The sequence below is a fragment of the Myotis lucifugus genome, unplaced genomic scaffold (assembly GCF_000147115.1).
Source record: "Myotis lucifugus unplaced genomic scaffold, Myoluc2.0 scaffold_293, whole genome shotgun sequence".
In the NCBI taxonomy this organism is placed as follows: Eukaryota; Metazoa; Chordata; class Mammalia; order Chiroptera; family Vespertilionidae; genus Myotis; species Myotis lucifugus.
The window spans coordinates 1,294,668-1,302,682 of record NW_005871341.1 but is presented as its reverse complement, the minus strand read 5'-3'; the positions used below and the strand labels follow the sequence as shown (position 1 = coordinate 1,302,682).

Sequence of the window (8,015 nt, the reverse complement as noted above, 5' to 3'; positions counted from 1 at the left end):
CCATTTCAGATATTGGTAAGTTCTTTGAAAAGAAAGAAAGCTGAGTAAAGAAAGTGAATCAATTTGTGAATGCTCTATTGTTTGCAAAAGAGGATGCGAAAAGAAAGTTTTTGAATAAAAAAAACAAACAGATTATCTTCCTTCAATTAAATAAAAATTAGGGTATTTCACAGGCACCATTACCCGGGTTTCCCCATATATATTTCTGTGCAGTAAATAGTTGTAGTTATTATGCATTTTGATCCAGAAATAACCTTTTCATTTTTCAGAAATCTCAGTGGCAATAATTTGAAAGAATTACGTAAAGATTCATTTGAAGGCCTGGTTTCCCTCCAGTATTTGTAAGTGCATTGTATTTATTTATGAGTTTTTTAGTTATATTATCTATAAAATAAATAAGGGGCTCAAATGAAATAATTTCTACAATTTCTCCCAGTAATAAAATTCTACAATTCCATATGTCTGTGTAGCTCATCTCTAGCATTTCATATCTCCTATGCATTTTCAGTTTCAGTTTTGTCCTCTAGACAAAATATTGATAGGAAAAACTCTTCAGTTATGGAGTAAAAGTGGTGATGAGGTCTGAGTAATGATAAACACCCATATAAGTCTTGTTATGTAAGTGTTCATATACCATCTGCTTATATTTATAGTTCGTTTAGGGCCCATAGATCAAGTCAGGCCTATGACTACCTGTTTCTTTCTCTTTTTTTAATTTAAATTCTTTATTTTTTAAAGTATTACATAAGTATTCTTTTTCCCCCATTTACCTCTCCCTGGCCACCTCCCTCCTTCCCCAGATTGTTTGTTTCTTACAGCAAGTAAGTTAAGAAGGATTTTCACACTTTTAAATGGCTTTGAAAGAAAGAAAAAAACGAAGAGGAATATGCAAGAAAAACTATTTGTGGCCTGCAAAGCCTAAAATATTCACTGTCCAGCCTTTACATAAAAGGTTTTAAAATGTTGATTTAGTAAAATGAGAGGAATTTAGCTTAACCTCAAATTGCCTCCTGTAGGACAAGAAAATATAAAGCATTTACATTAATTTGAATGCCATTAACCCATAATTTTTTTTATAATTAAATCTAAATTAGATGAACATTTACACATTAAATGTTTAAGCAGATGAATTATGTAAACAATATTATTAAGAACATATTAAATTACAAAGAGAGCAGACTGGTGTTGAGGATTTCAATGCAGGAATTGTTATACCAATACTAAAAGTAAATGTTTAAAATGATGGTTAAGTGGCATTGTTAGAAATGTCTCCACTAAGTAAGTATATCAGAAATGCCCCTGACTTCACTAATTACAAAATGAAAATCTCTTCAGCTTCCTTATCATGGAAGAAATGCTAGCCTATTATTCTATTTACTTAGAAATAGGGAGATGTTCTTTACTATAAAAACTCAACTATGATTCTTTGTCCATGGCACCCAGAGCTGTGTCTGTCATTAATCCTTTTTTTTTTTTTGAGAAAGTACCCAGAAATTTTTTTTTCCTTTTTTTTAATTAAATCTTTATTGTTCAGATTACATTTGTTCCTCTTTTATTCCCCCCCCATAACTCCCCTCCTCCCAGTTCCCGCCCCACCCTCCGCCCTCATTCCCCACCCACTGTCCTCATCCATAGGTGCACGATTTTTGTCCAGTCTCTTCCCGCATCTCCCATTCCCCTTTCCCCCCCAAGAATAGTCTGTCCATTCCCTTTCTATGTCTCTGATTCATTATAATCACCAGTTCATTCTGTACATCAGATTATTTATTCACTTGATTCTTAGATTCACTTATTGATAGATGCATGTTTGTTGTTCACAATTTGTATCTTTACCTTTTTCTTCTTCCTCTTCTTAAAGGATACCTTTCAGCATTTCGAATAATACTGGTTTAGTGGTGATGAACTCCTTTAGCTTTTCCTTATCTGTGAAGCTCTTTATCTGACCTTCAATTCTGAATGATAGCTTTGCTGGGTAAAGTAATCTTGGTTGTAGGTTCTTGGTATTCAGCACTTTGAATATTTCTTGCCATTCCCTTCTGGCCTGCAAAGTTTCTGTTGAGAAATCAGCTGACAGTCGTATGGGTATTCCCTTGTAGGTAATTGAGTCTCTTTCTCTTGCTGCTTTTAAGATTGTCTCTTTGTCTTTCGCTCTTGGCATTTTAATTATGATGTGTCTTGGTGTGGTCCTCTTTGGATTCCTTTTGTTTGGGGTTCTCTGCGCTTCTTGGACCTGTAAGTCCATTTCTTTCACCAGGTGGGGGAAGTTTTCTGCCATTATTTCTTCAAATAGGTTTTCAATATCTTGCTGTCTCTCATCTTCTGGCACCCCAATAATTCTGATATTAGTGCGCTTGAAGCTGTCCCAGAGGCTCCTTACACCATCTTCATATTTTCGGATTCTTTTTTCATTTTGCTTTTCCGGTTGGGTGTTTTTTGCTTCTTCGCATTTCAAATCTTTGGCTTGATTCTTGCGCTCCTCTGGTCTGCTATTGGGTATAATATTCTTCATTTCAGTCCGTGAATGCTTAATTTCTAGTTTCTTTATCATAGCATCGAGGGTCTCATTGGTTTTCGTGAGTCTCTCATCAAGTTTATTGCAAGCCCTCAAAATTGCGTTTTTTAGCTCCATATCCTCCATTTCTGTCATGTTTTTTTTGTCTCCGCATTTTTTATGCTTTCTTGGTGCACCCCCTTGTGGTCTTTGTGCGCAGTCTTGTTGTAGTTAAGTCTTGATTGTTGTAGATAATACTGAGGGATTTGACCACCAGGCTGACTGGCTGTGAGAATCAGCTGTGTGGAAAAATTCTGTCCTCTGGGGAGGTGCTAATCTAGCCTTTGCCTGAGGCGATCCAGCAAATGGTTCTGCGCAGGGCTTGGGCAGGGCGGGATCAACAGGGCAGGCGGAGGGAGCAGTTATGGCTGCTCTCAGTCCCGTTCCTAGAGTCTCCGCTTCTCAGAACCCTGGCAGCCGCTGCAAACCTCGGAGAGAAAGCTGCCCTAGAGACTCGCCCGGATCTGGAGCCCAGAGTCTGAGACTTCCTCCCGACTAAAAACGACAACCGCGCCCTCAGCCACCAGCCCGCTTTGCGCGCGCACCTCGGTACCTTTGTATTTTCCACACTGCGCCTCCTCTGAGCCTCGGTTTGCTGTTCTCTTTCCTTCTAGTTGAAGAGTCTCTCCTCAGCCAGTATTCCTGTGGTTCTGGGTGATGTCTGTTCCGTCTTTTAGTTGTATTTTTGAAGTGGTTGTTTGTGGCAGCAGTCTCCGGTGTTTACCTATGCCGCCATCTTGGTTCTCGTACCTGTCATTAATCCTTATTAGGCTAATTAATGATGCTTTTTAGCAACTGGATTCTTTCTGCAAATATGGAAGGCTTCAGGCAAGTAGGTATAAAGAGCCTCACATGACACTAAAAATAGTCATTTGTATTATCAAACCTTTCAAACTTCAGAGGGACATCCACTTTTATATTGGTCTTCTTGCTATCTTGCTTCCAAACCTTCCATACAGTTTGCAGGAAATAAAATGAAGAAAATAACTGCTCAATCGGTTAGGTCATTCATTACTTCTACTGTGAAATGCTTTGTAAGCTAACTATTTCATGCTAGCATAAAGTATTCCCATCCATTAAAAAAATGCCAATCAATAAGCAAGCTAAAACAGAACATGCCAAGCACTGTACCTAGAACTATAGGCACAAGATAGGTACGTCAGGGTTCCTACCCTTCTGATAATTCATGCTCTCATAGGGAAAATAAACATGTCAACTCAAACCATAGAGCACAAGTACTAAATGTAAGACTCCGTGCTGCAGTGGCACACAAGAGGGAGCCACGAAATAATAAAACTACATTTCTTTTAAAAGTCATTTTTCTCTCTACTTCCCAGCTATTTGTTTATTTGATAAATATTTCAGTTTGCACCTGTTCGCATGGCAGTAGACAATGATGATGAACAAGACAGAGTCGATACTTTAAGGAATTTATGCTCAGAGGAAATAGGATGCAAAAGTAACTCTATTAAAATGTTGTAAGAAATGGATATATAAATTGGTTTTGGTCACAGCAGAGGGAAAAAAGACTTTACGTTGGATCAGCAAAGATGTCAGTAGAGCAATGCTGTTTGAACAGGACCTTGAAGGGCTTTGGGGGGGTCAATGGACAGACATCTTGAGTAGAATAAGCTTGCAAAAGGAGCCTGGGAAAATGTACCTTGAGTAGCTGTAGAGTACACGTAGGGGGAGGAGGAGATTAGAGCCAGATCTTCTGGACTTTGGAATGCCAAGTACCATGTTATCACACCATTGCTTGAGGAGAAACTTTAGCCTAAAACAGAGTCACTTGGAGGGCTTCTTAAAACTCAAGCTGTACCCCCAGTTACTAATTCAGTTGATCCAGGGTCAGGCGGAGAATTTCCATCTTCCAATAAGTTCCCAAGTGTTGCTGGCTAGTATTTGAGAACCGCTTCTGGAGTGTTAATCTGGTGAATGTGTGCAGGATGGTTTAGCAAGGGGGAGATTATAGGTGGAAATACCAGTCAGAAGACAGTTATACCCTTCCAGGAGAAAAGTGAGGGACTAAAGTGGAATCAATGGAAATAAGACAGTCAATTATAGACAAGGGATGGTGTTTTCAAATAAAAACCCAGCACTATGTTGTGGTCTTTTGTCCGACCACTGTACAACTGAAGCCAGTAAATTCATGGGTATTAAAACAATGTAAAATAAGAAATGAATTTCTATCAGTATAATAGTATCATTAATTCAACGTTCTGTATTAGTTCAAAGTCCTGTATTATTTAGAGCATTCATTTCCTTTGAAGTTATGTGAAAAGGCACCTTTTATTTCTTCTGGTATTGAATTTGCCTAAAACACAGAAGTAAACCAGGAAGGTGTGTAGATGTGAGACTATTTTTTTTAATGTAAGAAATTTATAAATGTACATGAAGATATAAACTTTGAGCTCATAATCTAAATTTGATGAGACCACAAAGGGTCTTCTAATCAATTCTTCTGCTCTCAGGGATAAATACCTTCAAAATGTATCAAGGTCTATAGTTGTATGTTGTATTTATGAAGATCCTGATGGTGAGACTTTTGAATGAGAGCAGCATAATGGGTTCTGGAGGGTTCAAATCACAATTCTTAAGGTTTTCAGTTTAGACTTAACCTGTGTATTCAATATTATTCTAACCTCTACCAGTTATTCCTACTAATTAGATACTAATAAGTAATTAAACACTATTCTTCTTTCACTTTTTCTAGGGACTTGTCCTGCAATAAGATAGAATTTATTGAAAAGAATGCATTTGATTCATTACCTCTTTTACAATATATGTAAGTTATAAATATAACCTCATTGTGTTTAGGGATCTCATAAAACATCATTGTAAACCTCTTTGTTATTTATTCTGAAGTAAGATTAAAATTTTATTTTAAGGGATAATCAACTTTACTAGAAAACTACTAAAGTTATGTAGCAAATCCTATTTGTCACTAGCATAGATTAGTGTGAGAATTCTGTCACATTCAGAATGAACCACTCTATCTGCACAGCAAAAGAAACCATCAACAAAACAACAAGAAAGCCCAGTCTATGGGAGAATATATTTGCCAATGATTTTTCCAATAAGGGTATAATCTCCAAAATTTACAGAGAACTCATACACCTTAACAAAAGGAAGATAAATAATTTTGCTCAACAAAAATGGGCAACGGGTCTAAATAGACACTTTTCAGAAGAGGACATACAGATGGCCCAGAGACATATGAAAACATGTTCAAAGTCACTAATCATCCGAGAGATGCAAATCAAAACAATAAGGAGATAACATTTCACACCTATCAGAATGGCTATCATCAACAAATCAACAAATGACAAGTGCTGGTGAGAATGTGGAGAAAAAGGAACCCTCCTGCACTGCTGCTGGGAATGCAGACTGGTATAGATACTGTGGAAGACAGTATGGAGTTTCCCCAAAAAGTTAAAAACAGAACGAACCATTCTATAGCAGTGGTTCTCAACCAGGGTGATTTGGCACCAGGTGACACTTGGCAATAGCCAGAGTGTTTTAGTTGTCAGAACTGTAGATTTCCTACTGCCATCTAGTGGCAGAGGCCAGAATTATTGTTCAAGGCAAAGGACAGTTCCCCATAATAAAGAATTATCTAGCCCAAAATGTCAATAGTGTTGAGGTTGTGTAACCTTTTTTCAGAGAAATATAGATCAGTTTAATACAAGCCTTTTTTGTATCTAATGCACCACATGTATAAACATGAAAGCATAAACCATAAGCAAATATCTCCCATAGTAAGAATTTTAGTGTATAGAGGGAGTATTGAGTTTGTTTTATTATATATAAATTAGAATCTCTGCTAAAGGATAAGTGATCTGAAAGTATTTTTTCTCTTCTTTTGCTTGTGTCTTTTTTAATAGAAATCTTGGTTGCAATTTAATCACAAAAGTGAACTTTGGAACATTTCAGACCTGGCATGGAATGCAGCTGTTACACAAGTTGTAAGTGAAATAGAAGATGAACACATGTAAAAGCTATGTGTAAAAACTTCATACAGTGATTGGTTGGCTGGGTATAAGCTCAGTTTGAACTAGAGAAGAATGGCTTAAGAGCCATTCTTTTTTTTTTCTTTTTTAAATGAGGAAACTAAGGTACGAAGAGTCCAAGAGCCTTGTCTAACTGATATATGCCATGCTCTGCTTCCCCAGACCTGACCTTTGGCATGGGCTTGTTTTCAAGAAGTGAGGGGGACCGGCGCGGTAATACTGACTTGAGAGGAAAATTTATTTCAGCACTGGGAATAAAAGTTTGGGTCAATTAAGAAATTTATTTGATTGATATGTAATCAAAATATTATTTATTTTTTAAACAAACATCCATTAAATTCCTAGTAAATGTCAGGCACTAATAGTTAAGAAATTGACAAGTAAATAGGTGATTACATACATTGTAATTGACAAGTAAATAGGTGATTACATACATTGTAAGAAAGCCTGTAATGCAAGAATACACATAGGAGTATGTGATAGGAGCATGGCTTTCACCAAAGAATTAGGTCTATTTTTCTCTTTAACTGGATGGTTTACACTGGATTTTTAAAAATTTCTGGAGATGAAAGAAAGCACCTTGAATTATGAGGACATTAGAAATGGTATTTCCTTGCCCTACCTGGCTTGCCTCAGTGGATAGAGTGTCGGCCTTTGGACTGAAGGGTCCCAGGTTCGATACTGGCCAAGGGCACATGCCTGGGTTGCAGGCTTGATACCCAGTAGGGGTTGTGCAGGAGGCAGCTGATCAATGATTCTCTCATCATTGATGTTTCTATCTCTCTCTCTCCCCTCTTTTGCTTGTGTCTGATATGAATAAAGAGATATAAAAAAGAAAAAAGAAATGGTATTTCCTGTAGAGCAGGAGCTTCCTATCAGCATAGTCACTAATGGGGTTTTCAATCTGAAAGGTTCTTCAGTATAGTTTTCTTTGCTATCTACTTCTTTCCTTTTTTTTTTTACTTTCTCTTCTCCACTTTATCATTCAGAGACTTGGGTAGTTCCCCAATAAAGAATCCTTTATAGCCCTGGCCTGTGTTATACAGTGGTTGGAGCATTGGCACATACAAGTAGGGTTTGCGGGTTCGATACCTGGTCAAGGGCACATAGCTGAGTTGTAGGTTCTATTCCTGGCCCTCATTGGGTCATGTGGTAGAGGCAACCAACCGATGTGTCTCTCTTACATTGATGTGTTTTTTTTCTCTCTCACTCTCTCTAAAAAGAGAAGTGGAAAAAATATCTTCAGGTGAGATTAACAACAAAAGAGAATGCTTTACAGATTCTAAGGGTGATCTCTGGGAATAGACAGAAAATGATTCTTTTCAACGTTCACATTTTGAACCAACAAAATGAATATAAACTTTCATGGCAGTTATTAAAAATGCAGACAATTTTAATTCTATTGCATTTTTCAGAATTCTACATGAAAATCCTCTGATGACGATTCAAGATCC

The 8,015-nt window shown here is 37.2% G+C and overlaps 1 long non-coding RNA gene across 1 annotated transcript; it reads left to right on the top strand.

The window, feature by feature from the left end:
- Positions 1–294: 294 nt before the first annotated feature.
- LOC106699040 lies at positions 295–7,998 on the top strand. Its single transcript, XR_002831967.1, has 4 exons — positions 295–341; positions 5,265–5,336; positions 6,436–6,516; positions 7,977–7,998. It is a non-coding gene; the product is annotated as an uncharacterized LOC106699040 (long non-coding RNA).
- Positions 7,999–8,015: the final 17 nt, after the last annotated feature.